Below are 26,401 nucleotides of genomic sequence, written 5' to 3'. Positions count from 1 at the left end.
CTGAAGAGGAGATACTGTTCTTGTCAGTTTCCTGAGCAGAGTTGAACTAGATATGGCCCGTGTTTATAGGAAGCACAGTTCTTTTGTTCTGAGCAAGCTCACTTTCTGGCCCTATATGAAACACAGTAGAGTAGAAGAGTGCTCTTTTCTCAAAAGCAGAGTGTGTTTCTTGTAAGGCGTAAGCAGAATTGAACTAGATACGGCCATGTGTGTAGGAAGCACAGTTCTTTTGTTCTGAGCAAGCTCACTGTTCTGGCCCTATAGGAAACACAGTAGAGTAGAAGAGTGCTCTTTTCTCAAAAGCAAAGTGTGTTTCTTGTAAGGCGAGATAGCGTTTGCTTCCCAGATCTAAATGGAGTTGAATCACATGCAGTTTCTGGTCCTACGAGCAATAGTTGTTTTCTGGTAAGAAGAGGCACTATTGCGCTCGCATTGTCATACACAGGGCAAATAGCACTGGCGTCTGTTCCCAGCCAGTACAGTGTATTGGACTGAAGAGGATCTACTGTTCTTGTCAGTTTCCTCTGCAGAGTTGAACTAGATATGGCCCGTGTGTGTAGGAAGCACAGTTCATTTGTTCTGAGCAAGCTTACTGTGCGGACCCCATAGGAAACTCAGTGCTCTTTTCTCAAAAGCAGAGTGTGTTAGTTGTAAGGCGAGATAGCGTTTGCTTCCCAGACCTAAATGGAGTTGAATCACATGCAGTTTTTGGTCCTACGAGCAAGAGCTGTTTTCTGGTAAGAAGAGTCACTCTTGTGCTCCCTTTGCCATACACAGTGCAAATAGCACTGGCGTCTGTACCCAGCATGTACAGTGTATTGGACTGAAGAGGATCTACTGTTCTTGTCAGTTTCCTAAGCAGAATTGAACTAGGTATGGCCCGTGTGTGTAGGAAGCACAGTTCTTTTGTTCTGAGCAAGCTCACTGTTCTAGCCCTATAGGAAACACAGTAGAGTAGAAGAGTGCTCTTTTCTCAAAAGCAGAGTTTGTTTATTGTAAGGCGAGGTAGGGTTTGTTTCCCAGTCCTAAATGGAGTTGAATCACATGCAGTTTCTGGTCCTATGAGCAAGAGTTTTTTCTGGTAATAAGAGTCACTATTGCGCTCCCATGGTCATACACAGGGCAAATAGCACTGGTCTCTGTTCTCAGCATGTACAGTGTATTGGACTGAAGAGGAGCTACTGTTCTTGTCAGTTTCCTAAGCAGAATTGAACTAGGTATGGCCCGTGTGTGTAGGAAGCACAGTTCTTTTGTTCTGAGCAAGCTCACTGTTGGACGCCATAGGAAACACAGTAGAGTATAAGAGTGCTCTTTTCTCAAAAGCAGAGTGTGTTTCTTGTAAGGCGAGCTAGCGTTTGTTTCCCAATCCTAAATGGAGTTGAATCAAATGCAGTTTCTGGTCCTGTGAGCAAGAGTTGTTTTCTGGTAAGAAGTGTCACTATTGCGCTCCCATTGCCATACACAGTACAAATTGCACTGGCGTCTGTACCCAGCATGCACAGTGTATTGGACTGAAGAGGATCTACTGTTCTTGTCAGGTTCCTAAGCAGAGTTGAACTAGATATGGCCCATGTGTGTAGGAAGCACAGTTCTTTTGTACTCAGCAAGCTCACTGTTCTGGCTCTATAGGAAACACAGTAGAGGAGAAGTGTTCTCTTTCCTCAAAAGCAGAGTGTGTTTCTTGTAAGGCGAGCTAGCGTTTGTTTCCCAATCCTAAATGGAGTTGAATCACATGCAGTTTCTAGTCTCGAAAAACCAAAAAAAAAAAAAGTATTAACACTTGTTCCAGATAGCTGAATATATAGATTAGACAGAGATGTTTTTAGCACAATGAGAAGCACTTTTAAGTCTATATACTTCTAAGACAACCAAAGGAAATTTAAAATCTTGGGCTTGTGACTGTGATAATAGTAGCCAGTGCTTATCAGAGTTAGACAACAACTCATCAGAGCTTCATTGATTAATGTTAAATCTCTAAAACGTTTAAGTCTTAATATAACAATAGCATAGAGAGGGAAAGAAATCTGAAACGTGTTTTTATTTTTTTGCATTTCTTACCTGGAATTCAGAGATCCACCTGCCACTGCCTCCTGAGTGCTGGGATTAATGGCATGCACTACCACTGCAGGCTAAATCACTTTCTTTTTTTTTTTTCCGGTTTTTCGAGGCAGGGTTTCTCTGTGTAGTTTTGCGCCTTTCCTGGAACTCACTTTGTAGCCCAGGCTGGCCTTGAACTCACAGAGATCCGCCTGGCTCTGCCTCCCGAGTGCTGGGATTAAAGGCGTGCGCCACCACCGCCCGGCTAAATCACTTTCTTACAACTCGTATGAACTTTAAGCTTTTTTTCCCATCCAACCATTTACCATGAGACACAGGCAGTTGGTTACTGAGAGCGGTCATTGCAAAGCAAGTTCCTTTAAATAAAGGAATAGTGCCGGGCGGTGGTGGCGCACGCCTTTAATCTCAGCACTCGGGAGGCAGAGCCAGGCGGATCTCTGTGAGTTCGAGGCCAGCCTGGGCTACCAAGTGAGTTCCAGGAAAGGCGCAAAGCTACACAGAGAAACCCTGTCTCGAAAAAACCAAAAAAAAAAAAAAAATAAAAAAAAAAAATAAATAAATAAATAAATAAATAAAGGAATAGTAAAAAGTTACTTTGAAACCTGTTTTGTGGGTTTATTTCTTTTCAGGAGTCTGTTAGCAAGGTAAACTGTCCTTCTCTGCTGGAGACCTAGTAATAACTCTAGTAATAACTACACCTGAGGGAGGTGTAGCCTTGAGGGAGGGGCTGGTTGCTTGCTGCTGCTAGTACAGTCAGTCAATATCATCAGAGACCTGAGAAGAATAAATTATAGCAGGAGGTATAATTAAAATGTATCAATTAAAAATTGACAGAAACTTCCCCATTATGGAGGTTGCTCTAGGCTCCTGTTGTCTCCATGGCTAGGCAGTGGTGTTGGGTCTTCAGCCCCGATATGGGACAGCATTTAATCTTCAGCCACCACACAGCAGCAGGCCTTCCACGGTCAGACCCAGGTCTGAGAGATTTTCCTGTAGAGGAGGAATGTGGGGGACTGACCTTTGACCAGGCTGAGTAGGACAATCACCCTGAAAGTGTCTCTATAATAGGAAGCTTTTTCTTTAACATTTTAAAACATATTCTGCAGCACTCTGAAGAGTTTGAGGACCACTATCTATTAAGTATACCTGAGTTTAGGCTTAACCTTGAAAACACATACAGAAAACTAAATAAAGCTTGCTACTAAATGAATTACATAATAGTTTGTAAGTTTGTAGCTTTCATAAGATTACAGATTTACAGACTTATCTCTGTAAGTTTGAGCCTTAAAATTTTGAGTTGAAGATTTAAACCATAAATACAGCCCATAGAGAGACTGGGGACTTTTACAGTATACTATTATAGAATATCATAGTTTCCTACATGACTTAGTTTATCCAAATAGCTAAAGCTTAACAGAGTGAACAAAGACAAAGAAGCTAGGCAAACATTACTGTGAACCTGAGTAGACCCTAGGAATGTATAAATCTTATTTACCAAATATATCTTATTTATCGAACGTATGCTGTTACTTATATAACTATTGTAGAAGTCTGTTGTTGAACAGTTAGCAAAGATGTAAGTAGTTAGGTGTAAATCTCTAAGCCAATTTTTGTTATTCTGAGTAGATCTTTATAGCTTTAAAATTTTATCATCATACAAAAATCCATACTGGTCTAAAATATTTTAGAGGTCTGTTCTTTCCTTAGTCTGAAGGGAGAGACAATGATAAGCAGAGGGCTCAGTAAAACTGGGAAGTTTTGTAATTGTTACTTTATACCATGTTGCCATCTTAAGATGGTGACGTCACATGGCATGCACTTTTTTTTGTAGAGGGCAGAAAGGCCTTGTACTCATAGAGAAGCACTAAGAGAACCAAGAATGTTAATCATGCAGGAGTGTCTCCTCAATGGAGGAGATAAAATCAAATACCTCCATTCCATCCGGAAAGCTGAGAGTGGAGGTTGTTAATGACCTGGTGATCTTTTTACTATCTGAAGGGACAGCCCCCACCCAAATTCCCCAGAATGATTATTCCCTATGACTCTTCCCTCCCTAGACCATTATCCATCCTTAGGGGAGATGTCACACACTCTTTATGGCTGGATGACCTCTATGCTATCCTCAGAGACCACACTAGATTCTAGGTCTTTTAACTAAGAAACCCACCCTCATGTCGTATGTACTTTGTAAAAAGAGTTTCTGTGTAGTCACATCTTAAGCTTTATTGTACACCTGGAATTGGAATTATGGGAATTTTGTTAGCTGGAGACCCTTTTCCAAATTATATTATGTTTAAATATACCTACAATAAACCATCTGGTGTTAGGCTTCCTGAAATCTGATCCAAGTTGATGAAGTCAATCTGCACAGGGTTTTCATTCTTATCTCTTTGAGCAGTTCACTTCCCTGTCTGACACCTGCAGGGATCCCCTCACTCTTTAACCTTAGTAAAGATGGCTGACAGTCACATGGTTGCTTCCATATTGATGAGGTCATCAGCCAAGATGCAGGAGAACCACATGGTTGCTATTTAAAAACATGCATTTTCCTAAACAAGAGTAGAATCTAAGTTACATACACAGGATATTCTAAACAAGAGTTGAATCACATATATACTCATGTATAGATTTTTATTTTATTTATTTATTTATTTTTTGGTTTTTTGAGACAGAGTTTCTCTGTAGCTTTAGAGCCTGTCCTGGACTAGCTCTGTAGTCCAGGCTAGCCTCGAACTCACAGAGATTCACCTGCCTCTGCCTCCCGAGTGCTGGGATTACAGGCATGCACCACCACCGCCCAGCCAGATTTTTTAATTATAAGCCTTTTGTTATAAGTTTAAATCCAAATTTTGTGACAGATTTTATAGATTTTTAAATCAGACCCCAAAGAACTTACAAATCCTAAGATAGAGTTTACAGCATAGTCTTAAGAGATCTTTTGATGTTGGGTTGTGGTTGTGCTTGCCTTTAGTTCCAGCACTCAGGAGGCAGAGGCAGGCAATCTCTGTGAGGCTAATCTGGTCTACATAGTGGGTGACAGGACAGCAGAGAAACCCTGTCTCAAACAAACAAACAAACAAACAAACAGAGTAGGAAGTAGAACCTTAGAGATAAGAGACTTGGAAACGTAGAGCAGAGCAAGTTTAGATATAAAAATTTGGGATCATTTGTTTGTGCAGTGGCAGTTGTTATGATTTGTGAGAATTCAGAAATCAAGTGTGCCAGTTTTTGGCCATTGACCTATACAGAGGCCAAGCTGTAGTAATAAAACCTGCGTGGAGGAAGTAAGTGGAGGGAATTTCTATAAGCTCCAACAGGGTGCTGAGAGCAGAAGCTGGGGCGGGGGGGGGGGGAGTGGGGGTTTTGGGTGGGTGCCAGGAGGGATTACGGAACAGACAGAGCAGGCAGCTCCCAGGGGTTGGAGGAAACTTTAGGAGGGAGCTGAGAACAGAAGTTTAGGGCTTCAGTTTCTAGAAGGAAGAGATGAGGAAACTCACAATGTATAGACCCAGGAAGGCTCACAAGAGAGAAAGATCAGGTAGAGTGGGAGGAAGGAAGGAAAAGGGTCCCAGGCTTCTGAAAGCTGGACTGCAGCTTCCTAGGGAAGAGATGAAGTGGATAAAGTGTCATTGAGACAAGAATTTCCATGGGGCATCTCCAAGCAGAATGGGAAACTCGTCAGATTGAAGAATGTTCCAAATCATAGAGGAAAGGCCTTGTCTTTGTTATTGGAGCCCAGTGTGGGCAAGAGGAGCTTCCTGACACTGTAGTAACAGTAAACAAATTCAGGTAGGGGTGACACTTATCCAGAAGAGGAGAGGGGAGAGAGCAGGAGAAAAGGGAGATGTACACATGGGTGCAGCAGGCCAGAGGAGAAACATGTACAGAGTGTAGAGGTGCCCATGTGGAGGGCACAGCAGGCCAGAGTCCGGAGAGACACTTACAAGGAGTAGACTAAAGGCAAATGGTTAGAAAAAAGGTGGAAGGATGTAATCAGAGGCTTTTGTCTGTCCCACCCAGTCCCACAGCCACTTTTAAGTAATCACTCAGAGGCTTATATTACTTATAAATGCTTGGCCAGTGGCTCAGGCTTATTACTAGCTAGCTCTTACATTTAAATTAACCCATTTCTATTAATCTATGTATCGCCACATGGCCCATGGCTTACCAGTTCTTTCACATCTTGCTTTTTAGGTGGCTCGAAGTGTCTGCCATAACTCCACCCTTCTTCATCTCTGTCTTCAGTTTGAATGTACCGCCTAAACTTATTCTGCCTTGCCATTGGCCAAACAGCTTTATTTATCAACCAATGAGAGTAACACATATTTACAGTACGCAGAAAGACATCCCACAGCAGAAGGAAGCAGTAGCTGAAGAATCAGGCTCTAGAATTTGGAATCCAATCTTATGGGTGGCAGAAGCCAGCAGAAACAATTGATCCATATATACCCTAGGAGAGTCAGATCCGCAGCTTGGTTCAGAATGGCTGAGCTCCCTGGAAGGGAACTCATTTATGACATTCCCCCAGGTTTCAGCACCAGATGAATGAGAAAAAGAGGAAGAAGAAGGAGGAGGAGAAGAAGAAGAAGAAGAATAAATAAAAAAGGAAGGACATGGCTGCTCCTAGGTATGTTGGAGGAGAAGTTTATTATAGATATGTGGGACAGCATAGTCAGAGGCAGGGACATCTGGGAGAGTCCAGAGTGGACATGGCTAGACTGAGCTAGGCCTCTTGAAGACAGGGGAAAGGAGCTGCTGACCTCAATGGTGGCCTGAGCCAAGAGGGTAAAAGGTAGACAAAAGGGCCAAGTAACCCAAATGGCTGGATTATATAGTGAAGGGCAGCTGGGGGAAAGGCAGTTTAGGGTAGGGAGAGTATGCCAGCCATACCCTGTAACAGGTAGGGACTAAGGGATGCTGGGAGAAGCTGGTGGCTAGCATCTGCTTTGATATGCTAATGGGCACCTCAGCCATTTGTCCAGGTTTGGGACCTAACAGTATTCACACAAGTAGGTTTTACAAGACTCCTGTGTGCCAAACACATGTGCTGTGGGATGTTCTATATGGCAAATGTGTTGCTAATTAGTCGATAAATAAAACACTGATTGGCCATTGGCTAGGCAGGAAGTGTAGGCGAGACAAGGAGGAGAATAAAGCTGGGAAGTGGAAGGCTGGGTCAGAGAGACACTGCCAGCCACCAGGATGAGAAACAGCTTGTGAAGATGCCGGTAAGCCACGAGCCATGTGGCAAAGTATAGATTAAAGGAAATGGATTAATTTAAGCTGTAAGAACAGTTAGTAAGAAGCCTGCCACGGCCATACAGTTTGTAACCAATATAAGTCTTTGTGTTTACTTGATTGGGTCTGAGGCTGTGGGACTGGCAGGTGAGAGAGATTTGCCTTGACCATGGGCCAGGCAAGAAAACTCTAGCTACAGACATGTCATCATTCATCCATCTACAAATACTTATTAAATACTTAATTAAATGTGAATCCCCATCCTCTGCTGTGGGACTACAGCTCTGGTTTCATTCACGGAAAAATAAATGAGTGTCTATCTCACAGGATTCGTGTTCAAACATTACAAAATATTTACCTGTGGGATGGCCAGTAAAGGTACTTGTCACCCAGCCCAACAACCTGAGTTCAGTCCCCAGGACACACTTGGTAGAAAGAGAGAACAAACATCCTGCAAGTCGTCCTCTGACTCCACATATGTTCTGTGGCACATGCACACACATGCACACACATGCACACACATCCACACACATGCACACACATGCACACACATCCACACACATGCACACACATCCACACACATGCACACACATGCACACACATCCACACACATACACACACATCCACACACATCTGCACACATCCACACACAATATATATAATGAAAATTTTGCCGGGCGGTGGTGGTGCACGCCTTTAATCCCAGCAATTGGGAGGCAGAGGTAGGTGGATCTTTGTGAGTTCGGGCCAGCCTGGTCTACAGTGCGAGATCCAGGAAAGGCCAAAGCTACACAGAGAAACCCTGTCTCAAAAAAAAAAAAAATTTAAGTATATCTAGCCATATGGTGAGAATTACTAAGAAAGCAGAGTTAAAAGTTTTGGGCCAGGTGTGGTGGCAGACATCTTTAATCCCAGCACTTAGGAGGCAGAGGCAAGTAGATCTCTGTAAGTTCAAGACCAGCCTGGACTATAGAGTGAGTTCCAGGACTACAGAGAGAGACCTTGTCACCTTTCTACCCCCAAAAGAAGAGTTTCAGAGTGGGGATGGGGAGGCCATAGAAGGAGAGGCTTTGTTTTATTTGGAGTAAACATCCTCCTCAATTATAATAAAATCAGAGAAAATTTCATAGCTTGAGCAGAAAGAAATAGGAAAGCAGTTATGATATGTAGGGGAAACACGGCAAACACAGATGTCCTGAGACAGAAATGAATGTGTTGTATTCAGGAGACATCAATAGGCTGGGATGTACCTGAGAGGGTACAATCATTGCCTGGCATACAAATGGCATGGGGGTGGGCTGGGGGTAGAAACAGAAACGGGTGCAATCCTGTGTCTAGAATGAAGAGAAAGAACCCCTGAAAGGATCTGAGTATCAGCCCACTGTAAGTTTGGTTTCAGTGGGATTGTGGGGAGAACAAGGACAGACCACCCCTAAGACAGTTCCTCATAAATCCAGGTGAGGGGTATGGTGGCCCAGCCCAGCCCTGGGCGTCAAACTGGAAACAGTAAGAAGGTGCTGGGCTCTGGACATGCCTGTTTGGAAGCAGAGGTAAAAGGCAAGATTTGCTCATGGAAATGTGGGAAAGGAGACAAAAGGATCAACTGGAAGAATGGATCTCTATCATGTAGATGGATATGGGGGTTCATGAGAGCCATGGGACAGCCATGTCCAACAGTAGTAGTCTTGCAGTAGAGGTGCTGTTTTGAGTCATACTTCATGAACGATAAGTTGAGGCTTTACTCTCAGACTCCACATCCATGAAACAGATAACCCCCAGAGTTTGGAATTGAGGTGTAGAGCACTAACAGAACACTTGCTTTTGGGGGCTTTTTTCCCAGTACCCCCAAAAAGCAATGATAAACACTCCGAGTTTACCAATGCCTTGGTATCAGAGAAGACAGACAGTTTAACACAGGATACAACACCTGAATCTATGAAGCCAGGGGACATTTGAGGGGCCATAGTTTACAGAGCAGAAGCATCTTCTGAAGTTTGGAGGTGTTTATGGAGTCAATACAGGACATGATGTAAGGGGACATAATAATAGATTGAAATGGGAAGGATCAATAGTCAAGGGGAAAATTTTTTGGAATGGGGTTGAGAAAGGAAGGAAAGGGGCTAGAGAGATGGCGTGGGGGTAAAGCAGTTGCTATCAAGCCTGAGAACATGAGTTCAACTCCCCCAGAACCCACACAAAGCTGCGAGATGAGAGATGAGAAAGGTGAACTCCCAGAAGCTCCCAGTGCAGCTAGTCCTTCATCCATCCGCAGAGGTGAACAAGTGACCTTTTCTCAAATAAGCTGGAAGGTGAGACCCAACACCAAGGTTGTCTTTTGACATCTACCATGTGTCGGGATGTACCCATGCTTGCATTCACACACAGACACAAATGGATGCACACACACCAAGGGAAAAGCAAAAAGAACTACTGCTGTGGGGGCGGGACATCCGGAATGACCAGAGGTGTTTCTGTTTGACAGCTGAGTCTCTTGGTGATGGACCCTTAACTGGGCTTTTCTCCCATGAGCACATGGATCATGGTCTGAGATGTCCCTGCCCCCAGTGTCTTTAGAAGGTGCTCTGCCCTGTGCACTCATTAGGTTTCTATCAACCTTGACCACTGAGTTCTTGCCTCCAGGCTTTAAGCTTCTTGTTCTTTTTAACTAGGAAGATGCCCTGATCTACAATCACCAGACAGATCGAGCCTCTTTGTTTCCACAGCAGCCATTGAATAATACTTAAACAGCATGCAAACCACCAACTCATGAAGCTTTCCACCTCTCAGAGTCCGTCAGGTATGTTATTACCTCATATTTGCTTGACGTTGCCAACCCTAAGTGAATTTTCCATAATTATCCACTTGAAACGAATGAATGAACTCATCTGGAAGTTCTTCTGTTGATGGTGCTTTTACTTACATTTTGGTTTGGATTCTGGTTCTACTCCTAGTGGAATAATTCATTAATTTTTAAAAAAAAGAGCTAGGTAGCTCCAGCTGGCCTCAAACTTGAAATCCTTCAGCTTCAGTCCTCAAGTGTTCTGGATTACAGGCTTACACCACTGTGCTGGATGTTATTTATTTAATTTCGAGTTTAATCATAGGATGCTGGAGAGACGGCTTAGTGGTTAAGAGTACTGGCTGCTCTCGCAGAGGACACAGGTTCAACTCCCAGTACTCACACAGTGGCTCACGGCTGCTTAACTCCAGTTCCAGAGAATCTGATGCCCTGTTCTGAGGGACACATGACAAACAGACATACTTGCAGACAAAACATTCATATAATATAAATGAAGATATTTAGTTTTTAAAAAAGCATTTAACTGCATACTACATGCTTTAAGCTGCCTTGGTTGAGTTTTTGCTAGGACACAGACTTTCTGTAATCACCCTGCTTCTCGGTAGCTGGCATTGCAAACCTGTGCCACCAGGCCCAGCTCCTCTGGCTTATCTTCAAAAATATGTGAAATATGGGGACTGAAGAGGGGGCTCAGCAGTTAAAGACACAAGGCATATTGCTTTTCCAGAGCACCTGAGTTCATTTCCTGGCACCCACATGGTGTAACGCCCACAACCACCTGTAACTCCAGCTCTAGGGGACTCAACACTCTCTTCTTGCCTCTGGGGACACTACAGTGATGTGCACACATCCACATAGTACACCCACATATACATGTAATTAAAAATAAAACCTTACAAAAAATCCTAATAAAGAAGCCAGAGCTGGGTGGTGGTGGCACACACCTTCAATCCCAGCACTCAGGAGGCAGAGGCAGGCAGATCTCTGTGAGTTTGAGGCCAGCCTGGTCTACAGACTGAGTTCCAGGACAGCAGGACAGCCAAGGCTATATAGAGAAACCCTATCTCAGGAAAAGGGGAAAAAAAAGCCAGACCTGGTGACACAGGCCCATGTCCCAGCAACTCAGGAGACTGATTCATGAGGATTACAAGGCTTGCCTAGGCTAGATAATGAATTAAGGCTAGCCTGGAATCTCTATCTTTAAACTGAAAGTTTTATTTTAAAAAGCAATAAAGAAGCTGGACAATGGTGGCACACACTTGGGAGGCAGAGGCAGGGGAATCTCTGTGTTCAAGACCAACCTGGTCTACAGAGTAAGTTCTAGGACAGCCAGAGCTACAGAGGGAATCCCTATTTCCAGAAAAACAAACAAACAAACAAAACAAAACAAAACAAACAAACAAAGAAGAGAAAGAGATGGGACTGGAAAGATAACTCACTAGGTAAGAGCACTAGCTATTCTTGCAGAGGACCCAGGTTCAATTCCCAGTATCCACATGACAGCTCACAACTGTAAGTAAACCCCAGTTCCAGGAGATATGGCTCCCTCTTTTGGCCTCCAGGACATCATGCACACATGGAGTGCACTTACATGCAGGCAAAACATTAATACACATAAAGATAAAATCTTTAAAAAAATCCAAGTGTGGTGGAGCAGGCCTTTAAAGCCCAATATTCAGGAGGCAGAGGCTAGTATATATCTGTGAGTTCAAGGCCAGCTTGGTCTACACTGTGGTTTAACTAAATCTCAATTGTTCGATTTTACCAAAAAGACTTGGGAACCAGACACTGGAGTGAATATCTGCTAGCTCAGAGGCAGAGTGGGTACCCAGATGACCCTCCTCTGCTGATGTCCCAGAAAAAAAGGCCTTTCTCCTACGCCATCTCTAACAAAACACTTCAAACTGAATGTCCTTCCCTTCTACTTCCTGTGGGTCTATGTGTCCTCCCGACTCTCTCTTATTCTCTATGTTTTTTTTTTTCCTGCAAACTGGTTGCTTGCTCTGCCTCTTGACCTATGGGTTGACTTTATTTAAGCCTGTTTACAATATTCAAGCAGAAAGCTCTTGGATTAAAGGTGTATTCTAGAGCTGAGCCACACCAAAACTAGAAACAGGTTTTTCTAGTAAATAATACAATGTTGGGGTTCTCAGTGTGATAAAATATACTCAACACTACATAGTGAGTTCAAGGCTAGCCAGGGCAACACAATGAGACACTGTCTCAAAAAAAAATTCCTGGGTTGAATTCCTAGTGCACCCCCATCAAAAAGAAAAAAGAGGGAAAATGCACCCATTTGGAATCTGCATAGTAGGTATACAATCATTGCTTTTACAATTTATCTATAAAAGTAATTATAGCAAAACAAGAAGAAGAAGAATGGAAGAATAGAGACTTAGCAGGTGCTCTGTACTCTGCTGAATTCCTGCAAGCAAAGAGGTACAAAGATGTAACTGCCCACAGCAGGTCTCCATAAGCCATCTCTGGTCTTATCCCTTCCAAGTTCTTGGCTAAATAAATCTGAAGTTCATATCCACTGTGTAGTGTTCTGTTTGGGCCATTTCAAAGGGAGTAGCAGATATGATGACCACGTGAAGGTATTTATTTTCTGATAATGGAGACCTCTCTGTCCTGGATAGGGCCTGTAACTGGGAGGGCCTATACCTGCTTGTAATCATCATGTGTAAACTTGCAAAACATTCTCAACAGGAAATAGATCAAAAGAGATTGCAGCTGTAGGATGAGGAAAGGAAACAGTACAAGCTGTACACAGTTTGCCAACCGGGAAAACAAGCGTGTCAGCTGGTCCTCTCCTTCAGCCGGTCCTCTCCCACAGCTCAACTCTTGTATGTGCCCCGCTCCAGCTCACGTCTGCTGTGTTGTCTTGATCAGTCCAGAGTCACAGGAACAGTCTTTTCTGCCAATTAAAGAATTAAAGGACAGGAAAGGAATGTTCCTGAAACCTTGGGAATCCCAGCAGAGCTGTTACAGAATATCTGAGAAATCGGGGACCTTCCTCAGGGTTCTTAGTTTTGTTGGTAAAATCATTTAAGAATGGACACCAACAGAAGCTGGGGGACAATTTATTAGGTTTAAAAGGAAAACTCCAGGTGAACTCCCAAGCTTGAAAGGAGAAGGAAAATGGAGAAGAGAAGGAACAAACCCCATGTTGCCTGAGATAAGGCCTCACGGAGGTCAGTCACACAGTGGCACGGAGCCACATGCCCTGGAGGGGAGTTTTGCAAATCCTCTGGTCAGCATCTGAAAAAAAAAAAAGAAAAAAAAAAGAAATAGGCCTCAGAAAGGCAGGCTGGCTTGAGGGCACCACAAGGCAGCTCAGCTAGTGGAGACATGTTAGGGGGTGGGAATTCTGGACAGGAAAAGCAAAATACCTTAAGATGAACCAGTCTTCCTAGTGGTGGTCTGCTAGCCAAGTCCTCACCTACCCCAGTGGATTAACTCTTTAAAGAGGAGACAAGGGCATGTCTCTAGTCCCTCAGCCAGTTTGGGGGCATTCCTGTACTTGTGTGTGTCTGTGTATGGTGTGTGGGAGCTCAGATGTGGCCCAAGACAAATGTTCAAGTGATTGGTTGCAGTTTTGTCGTGAGGAAGGACTATGACAAATAATTTCAGGCTAAAGATGTCATCCAAAATAGGATGCAAGAAATGAACAACGAAAATTTTCCCACTTTTGAGAAGAAAAGAAATATATATTCAAGCCTTTTTATTCCTCCCGAGACAGGGTTTCTCCATGTAGTTTTGGTGCTCGTCCTGGGTCTTGCTCTGTAGACCAGGCTGGCCTCGAACTCATAGAGATCCACCTGGCTGTGCCTCCTGAGTGCTGAGATTAAAGGTGTGTGCCACCACTGCTCAGCATATTCAAGCCCTTTGATCATACTTTAATTGTGTTATTTGGGCTGGTTGATAGCTCAGCAGGTAAAGGTGTCTATAGTTTTTTGATTTGTAGGATCAACAAAGTGGAAGGAAAGAACTGATTCTCTCAAGTTGTCCTGGCTTCTACACCCATGCCATGCGCCCAACCCCCGTCCCCAACACACAGTTTTTTGAGACACAGATTTACCCTGCCGCTCCAGTTGGTTTAGCTCTTGCTATGTGGACCAGGCTGGCCTTGAACTCACAAAGACTCACCTGCCTCTCAGCCTTCTGAGTGCTGGAATTAAAGGAGTGTGCCATTACGATTGAAGTAACTTTTACATATTCACTGCAGCTCCTTGTTCACAGCAGGCACGAGGTGGAACTCAAATATCTAAGATTAAAAAAAAAAATGTGCTGTTGAACTAGCCCTGGTACAAAGCCCGTCTGTCTGTAATCTCAACACTTTGGGATTGTTTGAGGATAACCTGGAGTTCAACATTATAGTCTGGGAGATATATATATATATATATATATATAGATCCTGTCCTCCCAAACAAATCCCTTTCCCCACAAAGAATATGTGGTACATAATTCAATGACATATTATTCAACATCAAAATAGAAAGAATCCTTTCCAGTAAACCTTGAAGGTTTTATTTTCAGTGAAATAAAAGTCACAAAAACAAGTGGTTTATGATTCTGTTTATATGGAAAGAGAAGGCAGAACCTGGGTACCAGGGTCAGGAAAAAAGGAGGAATCAGGTTTGCTGTTCAATGGGTCTAGTTTCAGCTTTTTAAAAAATTGTCTGGCCGGGCAGTGGTGGCGCACGCCTTTAATCCCAGCACTCGGGAGGCAGAGCCAGGCGGATTTCTGTGAGTTCGAGGCCAGCCTGGTCTCCAAAGCGAGTTCCAGGAAAGGCGCAAAGCTACACAGAGAAACTCTGTCACGAAAAACCAAAAAAAAAAAAATTGTTTGTTTTGGTGCTGGAGACCAAACTCAGGTCCCCCCCCCTTACACACTTTACCATTTAACTACCACCTGGGACAATCTTTTAGGATTTTAGATGAAAAATGTTTGGAAGGCTTGTTGCATAGCAATGTAAACAGTACTCATAATGCTGAATTTTGTGTTTACAATTCAATAGTAAATTTAACAGGGTCTGGTAGTCCAGGTCTGTGAAGCAAACTATTTAGGAGGCTGCCCAACCTTGACTACCAGCCCAATCTGAGTAACTCTGTGAAGCTTCATTTAACAAACAATTTAAATCAAGCATGGTGGTGGGTGCCGGTAGATATAAGTACACACTGAAGCAGGAAAATGGTTAGTTTGACGCCCACCTGGGCCAGTATGATAAAATAATTTTTTTTTCTTAAGAACAGCATAGAGCAGCTGGGTATGGTGGCTCCCACCTATAATCCTGGCCATTTGAGGGACTGAAGCAGGATTGCCACAACTCAAGACCACAGAAATCTCCGCAGACAACAACAAAAATAAAATAACAAAGGCCTCACACTGCGTTCATCGGCTTGAATTTGTTTTACCAAACCAAGCCCTGTTGACGCTTTTCCAACAATAACAATAACAAGGGAGATCCCCGGCGGGGGAGGAACAGGCCCCCATGTGTGCTTCCGCAGCGCTCCGCCCACGCTGTGTGCTCCCCCCACCCCCGCTTCCGGCTCCGCCTGCCCGAGGCTCCAGCCCCGCCTCCTGCACGAGCTTCCGCCCTGTCCCCCCATTGTCGCCGCCCACCCCCGAGTTTCCGCCAATTGCCGCCTTGGCCCCGCCCCCCGCCCCCGCGCCTCCGTCCATCCAGGTTCACGTCTCTCGTGCTGTCTTGCAAGCATGGAGCTCCACGGCGAACGCGTGTCCGGCCCCACAGCTTCGTCGTCTTCTGGAGACTGCTCGCAGGTCACGGTGTCCAGGGAGCTGCTGACCGCGGGGAGCGAGGGTTCGAGAGGTGAGCGGCGGCTGAGACAGGGCTGGGCTGGCGGGGCCGGGACGCTGCGGGGGAACCGGGGACTAGCAGAGCCCAGGACGCTGCGGGGGGACCGGGGACGGGCAGAGCCCAGGACGCTGCGGGGGGACCAGGGACTAGCCGGGCCCAGGATGCTGCGGGGGGACCGGGGACTGGCAGAGCCCAGGATGCTGCGGGGGGACCAGGGACTGGCAGAGCCCAGGACGCTGTGGGGGGACCGGGGACTGGCAGAGCCCAGGACGCTGCGGGGGAGCCGGGGGCTAGCAGAGCCCGGGATGCTGAGGGGGGGGACCGGGGACTAGCAGAGCCCAGGACGCTGCAGGGAGACCGGGGACTAGCAGAGCCCAGGACGCTGCAGGGAGACCGGGGACTGGCAGAGCCCAGGACGCTGCGGGGGGGACCGGGGACGCTGCGGGGGGACCGGGGACTAGCAAGCCCAGGACGCTGCGGGGGGACCGGTGACTGGCAGAGCCCAGGACGCTGCGGGGAGACAGGGGACTAGCAGAGCCCAGGACGCTGCGGGTGGACCGGGGACTAGCCGGGCCTAGGAAGCTGCGGGGGGGACCGGGGACTAGCAGAGCCCAGGACGCTGCGGGGGGGACCAGGGACTGGCTGAGCCCAGGACGCTGTGGGGGGCACCGGTGACGTTGCGGGGGGGGAACTGGGAGCTAGCAGAGCCAAGGACTCTTCGGGGGGACCGGGGGCTCGCAGAGCCTGGGACGCTGCGGGGGGGGGGGGGCCGGAACCTGGCTGGGGTACCGGGGACGCTGCAGAGCTCAGGTGGCTTCGGTGGGGGGGCGGGGCGGGAAGCTGAGGAGCCCGGGAAGCTGTGGGGGACCGGGGATGCTGCAGGGTCGAGCACATTGGTGGTGGTGGGGAATACCGCGAAGCTTGGACGCGGGGGTCGAGGATATGACTGTGCCTGCCTGAGGCGGGGCAGTTCTTAGGGAACTCTACAGGGAGGACCGGGACTGGCCCGCCCGGGATGGTAGGTAACAGATGAATACGATTTTTAATAATTTTTGCCTTAGGCACTCACTTCCTTAGTGTCACCTTGGTGGAAGGAGACTTGTGTGCGGGCAATCCACTCAGCATTTCAGATAGTGTGATACAGAAGAGAAAAGCGTGGGAGAAAGAGGCAGGCGGATCTCCTGAGTTCGAGGCCAGGACAGCCAGAGTTATATAATACAGTGACACCCTGTCTCGAAAACAAAAAGAAAATTTGTAGGTTGAAATCCTTACTCAGTGGGGCTTTTGTGAAAGTTGCTTTCTCTGGTCCTCTGTTTCCACATTTTGATTCAAACAGGTGAGACTGCCCATAGAATTTCAATGAATAGAATGCATAAAAGTTCTTGGGCCTGCTTACTGAGTATCGTGGACATGATTTAAGAATCCAGTGTATCTGAAGGAGTTCCAATACCGATTGCTAAAGCTTGTGTAGTGGCAGTGTCAGGAATTTACAAACTCAGGCCTCACCGCATCCCCGACGCCTGCGGAGGTATCCTGATGACCCCGTTCTATGATGAAACTGGCATGGTGTTACACAGATAACTGGACACTGGCAGGAAAGCAGCAAAGCTGGATATTGACTCCAAGCTCTGGCTTTCCTCCGAACTTGACACTAATCAAACCGCTAGGCTTTCAGGAGAGTTCGAAGGCTCTTGGGTCATCTCTGCATTGGGAGTGACAGGCTTTTTGATTTAGAAAGTGAAGAGATTTTCTGTGTGTGAAAAGAAGAGTGGGCAAAGGCTTGAGTTGTCAGTGTCCTGTTCCAAAGCTCTCTGGGTAAGCGGGACAGGTGCGAGCAAGCACAAAATTCTCCAGGGGTGTTTTTGTTTAGATTGACGCTTTCTCGCAGACAAGTATGTTCTGTAAAAGAAGAAACGTGCTCAGTGTGGTTCAGTTTGCCCAGTTCTGCATAGCTTGTAACTTTTTGGTTCTATTTTGTGATCACAGGTATGTAGAGGGGAAGCTGTTCTCTCAGTCCATGTGGTTAGTGGGTGGAACTAAGGTCTTCAGGTTTGGGAGGCAAGCCCCTGAGTTTGTTGAGTCCTCTTTGTTGGCCCAATTTCTGACTTTTTTTTTGAGACAGGATTTTTCCGTGTAGTCCTAGCTGTTCTGGAACTTGTTCTGTAAACCAGGCTGTTGTTGAGCTCAGAAATCGCCTGCCTCTGCCTATTAAAGGCACGTGTCATCACCTCTTGCCATTTCTGACTTTAAACTCTGTGAGACTATCATTGCAGGTCCACGTTCTGTTAACTTCATTATTTAAACTTTTTATTTATTTAATGCCTGGTGCCTGAAGAAGTCCCACAGTGTCTGATCCTTTGGAACTGGAGTTACAGACGAATATGAGCCACCATGTGGGTGCTGGGAATCAAACCCTGGTGTTCTGCAAGAGCAGCTGCTGTGAGACATTTTATTTACTATGTGGCCCTGGCTGGCCTGGAGCTCAGAGACCCACCTGCCTGTCTTCTGAGTGCCAGAATTAAAGATCTGCTCCACAGTGCCAGCTTATTAGTATTACTACTATTATTTATTATATCCCCCCCCAGGGTTTCTCTGTGTAGCTTTGCACCTTTCCTGGAACTCACTCTGTAGTCCAGGCTGGCTTCGGACTTGCAGAGATCCGCCTGGCTCTGCCTCCCTGAGTGCTGGGATTAAAGGCGTGAGCCACCACCGCCCCGGCTTACTATTATTAATCTAGAAGGTGGAATCAGATGTACATTTGTTACAGATGAGTGATGGAGATGAGTGAGACGGACTGAACAGAGGAGGGGAGATGGTTGTACATGAAGAATCAAAATGTTGTAGAAGAGTGTTTGCTCCTTCTCCCTCAAGGTATCGAATGGTCCAGACTGAAGACAGTCACAGGAGCTGTTGCTGATGTCCCCCTCTCACTGTTCTGCAGGGCTGAGGGTCATCCCAGCACTGAGTTGCAGTGTACTTATGATGTAAATTGTGTGTGTGTTTTCAGGTATCTGGGACCAATTGCTCATCAGCTCTAAGCCTCATTCCAAGAAGACTTCTGCTCTTCAAACAGTTAGGATGCAGAGGAGCCCTTGTAAGTACTACCTTTCCACTCTAGGGGGCGCTCCTCCAATTTCGGCTAATTAGTCCTTTATTTGATGGAATAGTCTGTCTTCATGGCTTATATCAAACTGTAGAGTCAAATACAGCAAGTCTAATATTGTGTAAGTCATTGTCTGAAGAAATAGGATTTTTCGTCTTGATCCCCTGCCTGCACTTTTTTCAGAATACATTTTTTTTTCTTTAAACCGAAAATAATGTTGCTGGCTGAGTGAGATGTCCCACATCTGCAGTTGGAAGGCTGAGGCTGGAGAATTGCAACATGTTGGAGATCAGCTTGGGCAGTTATCAAGACTTCACGTGTTTGAAAAAAGCATTTATTGTTCATGTTTTGGAATATTAAGTTTGTTTATGGAGAACACCACTATTGGTTAACTGTTGTACAAGTCTATGTAGCATAGAAGTGGCCTCAGAATTGAAGCATTCCCTCCTAAATTAAAACATTTCCTTAAATAGTGTAAAGAGACTTTTAAGATAACAAAGGAAACTGGGCAATGGTGGTGCACGCCTTTAACCTCAGCACTTAGGGGATAGAGGCAGGCAGATCTCTTGAGTTTGAGGGCAGCCTGGACTACAGATAGAGTTCCAGGCCAACAAGGGCTACTCAAAGAAACCCTGTCTTGAAAAAAACAAAAGAAAAAAAAAAGGATATAGACAGTAAACAAGCTTCTGGAAGTAAATTTGCAGGAATCCCAAGACCCCTTCCCTAAGGATTACATCCACAGTAATAGTTAGTGAAGCCTAGCTGCTTGTGACTCCTGCAGGGAGCTGCAGGGAGGCAGCTTTTATGAGTTGTCACTCTTGTTGCTCTGAGTAAGCCCAGTAAACTCACTGGCTCACTACGTTGCTTTTTGGGGGGAATCTTTGCTTTAGTCTGTTGTTAGAGCCCTGTCTAGGGTGAACACATGTTAGTTCATGTCTTCTAAAGGCTAAACTAGAACTCACTATGTAGCTCAGGCTGGCCTTGAACTCATTGTGACCCTGCTGCCTCAGCCTCTTGAGTTGTGGGATTGCAAGCATCAGTTGTGCCCCTCACAGCTTTATATGGTAAATCTTGTTAACAATACAAACTAACAGAGCCAGCCCCCTTCATTAATCACACGATAATATTGCTGAATTGCACGCTGATAAATGTGCTCCTCGTTGAGACTGTCGAAATAGCCTTCATAAAGTCATCAGTGTCTGTGTAAAGGCCCTTCCCCTTTATTTTCAGAAGTCCAGTCAAGATCTTTCTGTCTCTGCCTTCCCAGTGCTCGATGCAGTAATGTGCCTTGTTTTTTGGTGGTGGTGTTACAACTTGAACTTAGAACTTTCGCCAGGCTATGCACGCACTCTCGTGCTGAGCTGTATTCCCAGCCATTTCTGTATTTCTTTTGTTTTTCAAGACTAAGTTTCTCTGTGTAGCTTTGGCTGATCTGGAACTTCTGTAGACCAGGCTGGTCTCAAACTCACAGAGACCTGCCTGCCTCTGCCTCCCAAGTGTTGGGATTAAAGGCGTGTGCAGCCATTGTCCAGGAGAATTTTTCTGTTTTGAGACAGGGTCTCTCTTAAGTTGCTTAGGCTGGCCCCAAACTCCCCCTGTAGCCCAGGCAGGCCACGAAGTTGAGATCTTGCCTTGTACCAAGTAGCTGTGATGTATGTGCTTTCACTAAAAGGCCTAGCTATTTATGTATTTATCTGTTTGTTTTAGAGGCAGGGTCTCACATAGTCTAGGTTGGTCTCAAACTTCACTGTGTATCTGAGAGTGATCCTGCCTCCAGATTTTCCCACCTCTCCCAATTCTAGGATTACAGTTACTGCTGCCACACCTAGCTTTAGTTACTCTTTTTTTCTCTGCTCCTGGACAGTCTCCCCGTGCTTATCCCTGGCTGGTCTAGGACATTCTGTATAGATCATGCTAGCCTCTAACACACAGATACTCGTGTTTCTGCCTACACTGGTGTGTGCCACCACACCTGGCAGTTATTTACTCTAGGAGACTGCTCAGGCTAAGAGTGCTTGTTAAGAAAACACGAACAGAATTCAAACCCTTAGAACCCACTTCATGTGGCCACGCTATAACCCCTATGGTGTTGGGGGCAGAGACTCTGTTAAAGGACTTTTAAATTGACCTCTGAAACTTTTCAAGCCAGTCCTCCATCATCTGCATTGCTCTCTCAGCGTTCTTCCAGACTCCCACAGAACAGGTCGCCAAACTTTGAATACTTAATGGTTTTAACAGCCCAGAGTTCCAAAGTTTTTCCACAATCCTAAAAACGCATGGTGTGGTCTGTCACAGCAATACCTCACTATTGTGGTACCAGTTTCTGTTCTAGTTAGGGTTTCTGTTGCTGTGGTAGAACACCATGACCACAGCAACTTGGGGAGGAAAGGTTTATTTGGCTTACACTTCCGTATTACTGTTCATTGCTGAGGGAAGTCAGGGCAGGAACCTGGAGGCAGGAGCTGATACAGAGGCCATGGAGGGGTGTTGTTTACTGGCTTGCTCATCCTGCTTTCTTACAGAACCCAGGATGGCACCATCCACATGGGCTGGGCCCTCCCCCACTGATCACTCACTGAGAAAATGTCCTGCAGCCGGGTCTTGCAGAGGCATTTTCTCAGTTGAGGGTCCCTCCTCTCAGATGACTAGCTGGCGTGGAGTTGACTAAACTAGCCAGGATGGTGGTGAAATTGGATGCATTAAATAGAATTCTGAATTGCAAATTGAGTGAAAGCTCAGATTGCCTAAAGAGAAAACCAGGAAAACTTGGCTCATTTTTGGGATGACAGAACCCAGTCAGAAACTGCAAGTTCATCTGGATCCAGATGCCTGCAGTCCTCACCTGCGGCCTGTCTCTCAGCTCTGCTTTCTTGGTGTTGGAGTGATCTAAAGATGGCTATTCCACAGCTGTGGAGAGTTGGCTGCTTTATGAGACGTTCCAGACCCACATTCATCACTTACTTGGTTTTTTTCTCTTTCGCTCCCAAGTTGACCACTTCCTGGCTTGGCTAGAACACCCTGTTAGCTTAAGCCACAAGGCAGATTCTGGTGGGCATGACTACAGAATACATAGGCTTGTTCAGGATAAGAGAGACAGTAATGACCCAAGCTCAAAAGGAAGGGCAGGGCACGGTCTGTGCAGGATGATGGGAAGTTGGAAGCCAGTTGTGAATTAGCCTGGGCTACATAGCAAGCCTGTTTCCAAAAAGAAGATGGCTGGTGTTGACACTTGCAGGTGAAGGTGGGTAGATGTTGGGCAGGTGACACACCTTCCAGGTAACTGAAATAGTAAAAAGTAGAAGTGGGACCCCATTAGTAACCTTGACAGCCTTACTGTAAAGACCATTAGGTCATTCTGCCTTTTTTTTCCCAGTCACCTTGTTGAATGCCAGCCTTGTAGAATTTTATGCTTTTCAGGATGGAAGAGAAACACAAAACATTTGAGTAATAATTGCTGAATTGTGTGATCTTTTTGCTTTGGGAGTTTCAAATAGAGACTGAGAGTATAACTGATTGGCAGAGCCCCTGGCCTAGCAAAAGTAAGGCCCTGGTTCAATCCCCAGCAATCTCCCCTTACCCCCCCCACCACCACCACCTAAGGCAGTTGAGAAGCAAACGGATGTTAAGAGTTGATGGATTGGTCTGGAGAGATGGCTCAGTGGTTAAGAGCACTGACTGCTCTTCCAGAGGACCGAGGTTCATTTCCCAGCACCCACATGGCAGCTCACAGCTGTCTGTAACTCCAAGATCTGACACCCTCACATAGACGTATCTGGAGGCAAAACACCAGTGCAAATAAAATAAAAATAAATTATTAAAAAAGTGGGTGGATTTATTGTTGCTCTGCTCTGAAGTGTTCGACTGGGAGTTGTGGAGTCTGGGATTTACTAACACGTCTGCATGCTGTGTTTGTGCTCCACAGTGTTAGACCAGGTTCAGGCCTTCCTCCCACAGATGGCCCAGGCAAATGAAAAGCTATGAAAGGAAATGGCGGCTGCTCCAGCTGATTGCTTCAATATTGAGAATATTGATGGGACATCCGGAAACATCATACAGATGGTAACTGTGCCCTATTTCTGTTTCATGGGATGGAGTTAGTGTGCTTGTCACCAAAACGGGAAAGAGTGATACTTCGTAATTTTGTTCTAAAATAAAATGTTATTTTAAAGTTTGTGAACACCTTCACACAGGCAAGATGGTGGAATGTACTTGGGAGTTGCACAGTCATGTTACCCTGTTACTTGCACAGTCACATTACTGTGTTACTTGCTGTTCAGTGCTGAGCACAGCTGTTGACGTTAACAAAGAAGCAGGGCTTTGTACAGTGACGGCCACTAACCCTTTTTTAAGGGAAGGGCTATATATTTGGCTCAGAGTTCAAGGGGACCATTTTTTTCATGGTGGGAAGTTGTGCGTGAGGCTCCGTCTGGTGGCAGAAGCTCGTGGCATGCTACAATTTCATTTTCTATTCAATACTTTTTCCCTCTTTTTGTCACTTTGAAAGTATAGAAACCATTCTTAGTTGAAGAGCTGAACAAAATTAGGTAGCAGGCAGGATTTAGCCTGCTGGTTATAATTTGCTGGCCCTTGCTCAGAAATGTAAATCCCATTAAGGCAAGAATTGTGGAGTGTTTTTGAGGGAGTGGGTTGGGGGGCAGCCCTTACCTGTGGCCCAGGTTGGCCTCATTGTCAGTCCTGCTTATCCCCACTGCTGGGGTTACAGGTTGGGATTGTAGATGTGTCACTTAAGTCTGAAGTGTCCAGTGTCGTGCCTGACTCCAGGCCAGTGGTTCTCAACCTGTGGGTCTCGACCTGCCTATTGGAAAACACAGATACTACATTATGATTGTAACAGCAAAATTCCATTTATGAAGTAGCAGTGAAAATAGTTTCCTGTCTGGGGGTCACTACAGCATGAAGAACTGTGTTAAAGGGTCACAGCATTAGGAAGGTTGAGAACCACTGCTGTAGTCCATTTTTGAGAGAATGCTGTTGGCTGTGTACTAGGCAAGAGGAGCCTCCTTTTGTTTTTTACTTTCATGTGTGTTGTTGTTTCACCTGCATGTATGTCTGTGTGAGGGTGTCATATCCTCTGGAGTTACAGGCAGATTTGAGCCACTGTGTGGTTGCTAGGAATTGAACCCAGGTCCTCTGAAAGAGCAGCCAGTAAACTTAACTGCTGAGTCATCTCTCCTGCCCAGGGAAAGCATTTTTAAAGGCATAAGTAAAATCAATCTTTCAAACTTCTCTTACGATGTATTCTGGCACCTGAGAACATGGACGTGCCATTTATAATTAAGCACACAGCCCAATCTGCGCTCTAGAATTTATAATGGATATTGATAGCTTCCTCTGCTGCTTTTATTTAAGAATTACTATTTTTTGTGTGCACGTCAGTGTGTCCGGCACCTATGTGGGTGGGTGCCCGTGGGGGCCAGCAGAACCAGAAGAACGTTAGATTTCCTGAAGCTGGAGTTGAGGTGTTAGGAGCCACTTGGTTGGTCATGGGTGCTGGGAACTGAACTGGGGTCCTGTGGACAAGCACCTCGACCCACCGAGCCTTCCCTGGGGCCAGCTGTACTCCTTTATCTTTTCTGGTTTCTTGAGACAGGGTTTCTCTGTGCAGTTTTGGTGCCTGGCCTGGATCTCGCTCTGTAGACCAGGCTGGCCTCGAACTCACAGAGATCGGCCTGCCTCTGCCTCCTGAGTGCTGGGATTAGGGTGTGCGCCACCACCGCCCGGCACTAGCTGTTGCTTTACTACAACATGTTACAGAACTGCCCTGAAGTAGATTTCTCAACCTGACACTTCTTACAGGATGTGGCCTTATTTGAGATGAACCGGTCAGATTCAAAAGAAGAGGACAGCTCAGAAGAGAGCTCACAGGACGGCTCTGAGGACAGCTCAGAGTCTGAAGATGAAGACTGCATCCCCTCTGAAGTCACCATAGACACCATAAAGCTTCCGAATGCAGAAGGTGGCAGAGGCAAGATTGAAGTTTTAGACAGTCCGGCAAGTAAAAAAAAGAAGCAGTGAGATAGGCCAGTGAAAAGAGGCAGGTCCTCCCTACCTGCGACTGGGGGAAGGTGGTTCTGGGGTGATGGGTCCAGGGTCCCTGTGATGCTCTTTCAGTGTCAAAAAGAAAAATTTGCAAGTCTGGGTGTGTTCTAAATAGGAAGTGTTCCGATCTTGACTACAGAGAGGGCAGCGCCCTTGAGTACTGAGAAGGGAAATAGGGAAGAAATAACTTTTGATTGGTTGGTTACATGAGGCATTTGCCTAAGTTGACATGGCCTGAACAGTGTGGCCTGTGACTCAGTGAAGCCCATCTACACTAAAATCTGGCTACTAGTTAGAACATTCCCGCTTCCAAATTGAGGGTTTTGGTTTTGATTTGTTTCTGTACCAAGGCAGATTGTAGTTTGTTATATAGGAACTGGGATTAGAGACCAGCCCAGGATAATGGCCCCTGCCATTTAAGGTATGATGGTGGCTAGATTTTGTTTGTTTTGTTTTTGTTTTTGTTTTTCGAGACAGGGTTTCTCTGTGTAGCTTTGGTGCCTGTCTTGGAACTCACTTGGTAGCCCAGGCTGGCCTCAAACTCCAGAGATCTGCCTGGCTCTGCCTCCCGAGTGCTGGGATTAAAGGCGTGAGCCACCACTGCCCGGCGATGGTGGCTAGATTTTATTAAAGGAAACCAAAATTGCCTTTTAAAGATTTGTAAATGGACAGCATTCAGATCCTGTAAAGGCATACTGAGCTCTTGCTGTAAAGAGGTTTAGTGTTTACAAGTCTCTGTGTGCTGCTATATGTATATGAATTCATGTAAACATTGTCTTCAAATTGTGATGGTACCGACAGCCCAAAGAATGACTAACTAAGCTTACAGAGTGGTGGGTGACGTGGGTAGCTGTTCTGACTCACCAGTCCTGATTGTGTTTTGTCAGAGCTAGCAAGTGCCAGAGGTGGGAGAACGAACCATCCCTCCAGGAGGCTACTTGAGTATAGGAGCATGCCCATTACCTGGAGGACATGGTAACAGCTCTCTCACTTCCTGGTGGTTTGACATTCCATGTGTTGATGCTTACATCCTTGCCTCCTCTGAGCCAGGGTCTCTAAAGACAGGTTATGAGGCCTGGACCCAGTTTCCCACTTTCCAGCTCTGTCTGCACCTTCTTTCCATAGTCCTGAGTCTTAGAAAGAGGTATTATGCTCATCTTCCCCCCTGAGAACTGAGCCATTGGGCTGCTATGCCAAAACAAGAGGAAAGACTACAGCCATGGATGCATACTCTTTAAGTGATACAGGCAGTCAGAAGGGCACATACCCCCATGGTAGTGACCTAAGCCAGTGGTCAAAAACATCTTGCACATCTGTGCA

The 26,401-nt window shown here is 45.8% G+C and overlaps 1 long non-coding RNA gene and 1 pseudogene across 1 annotated transcript; both read left to right on the top strand.

The window, feature by feature from the left end:
• The first annotated feature begins 9,995 nt into the window (after positions 1-9,995).
• On the top strand, positions 9,996-15,483 carry LOC131901885 (uncharacterized). The gene is made up of 2 exons (XR_009376929.1): positions 9,996-10,093; positions 15,348-15,483. It is a non-coding gene; the product is annotated as an uncharacterized LOC131901885 (long non-coding RNA).
• Positions 15,484-15,639: 156 nt separating this feature from the next.
• On the top strand, positions 15,640-25,305 carry LOC131901881 (NOP protein chaperone 1-like; annotated as a pseudogene).
• The last annotated feature ends 1,096 nt before the right edge of the window (positions 25,306-26,401 follow it).

Source organism: Peromyscus eremicus, unplaced genomic scaffold, assembly GCF_949786415.1.
Source record: "Peromyscus eremicus unplaced genomic scaffold, PerEre_H2_v1 PerEre#2#unplaced_586, whole genome shotgun sequence".
Lineage (NCBI taxonomy): Eukaryota > Metazoa > Chordata > Mammalia > Rodentia > Cricetidae > Peromyscus > Peromyscus eremicus.
Note: the sequence above shows the minus strand (reverse complement) of the source record. Positions and strands in the feature narration are given on the sequence as shown.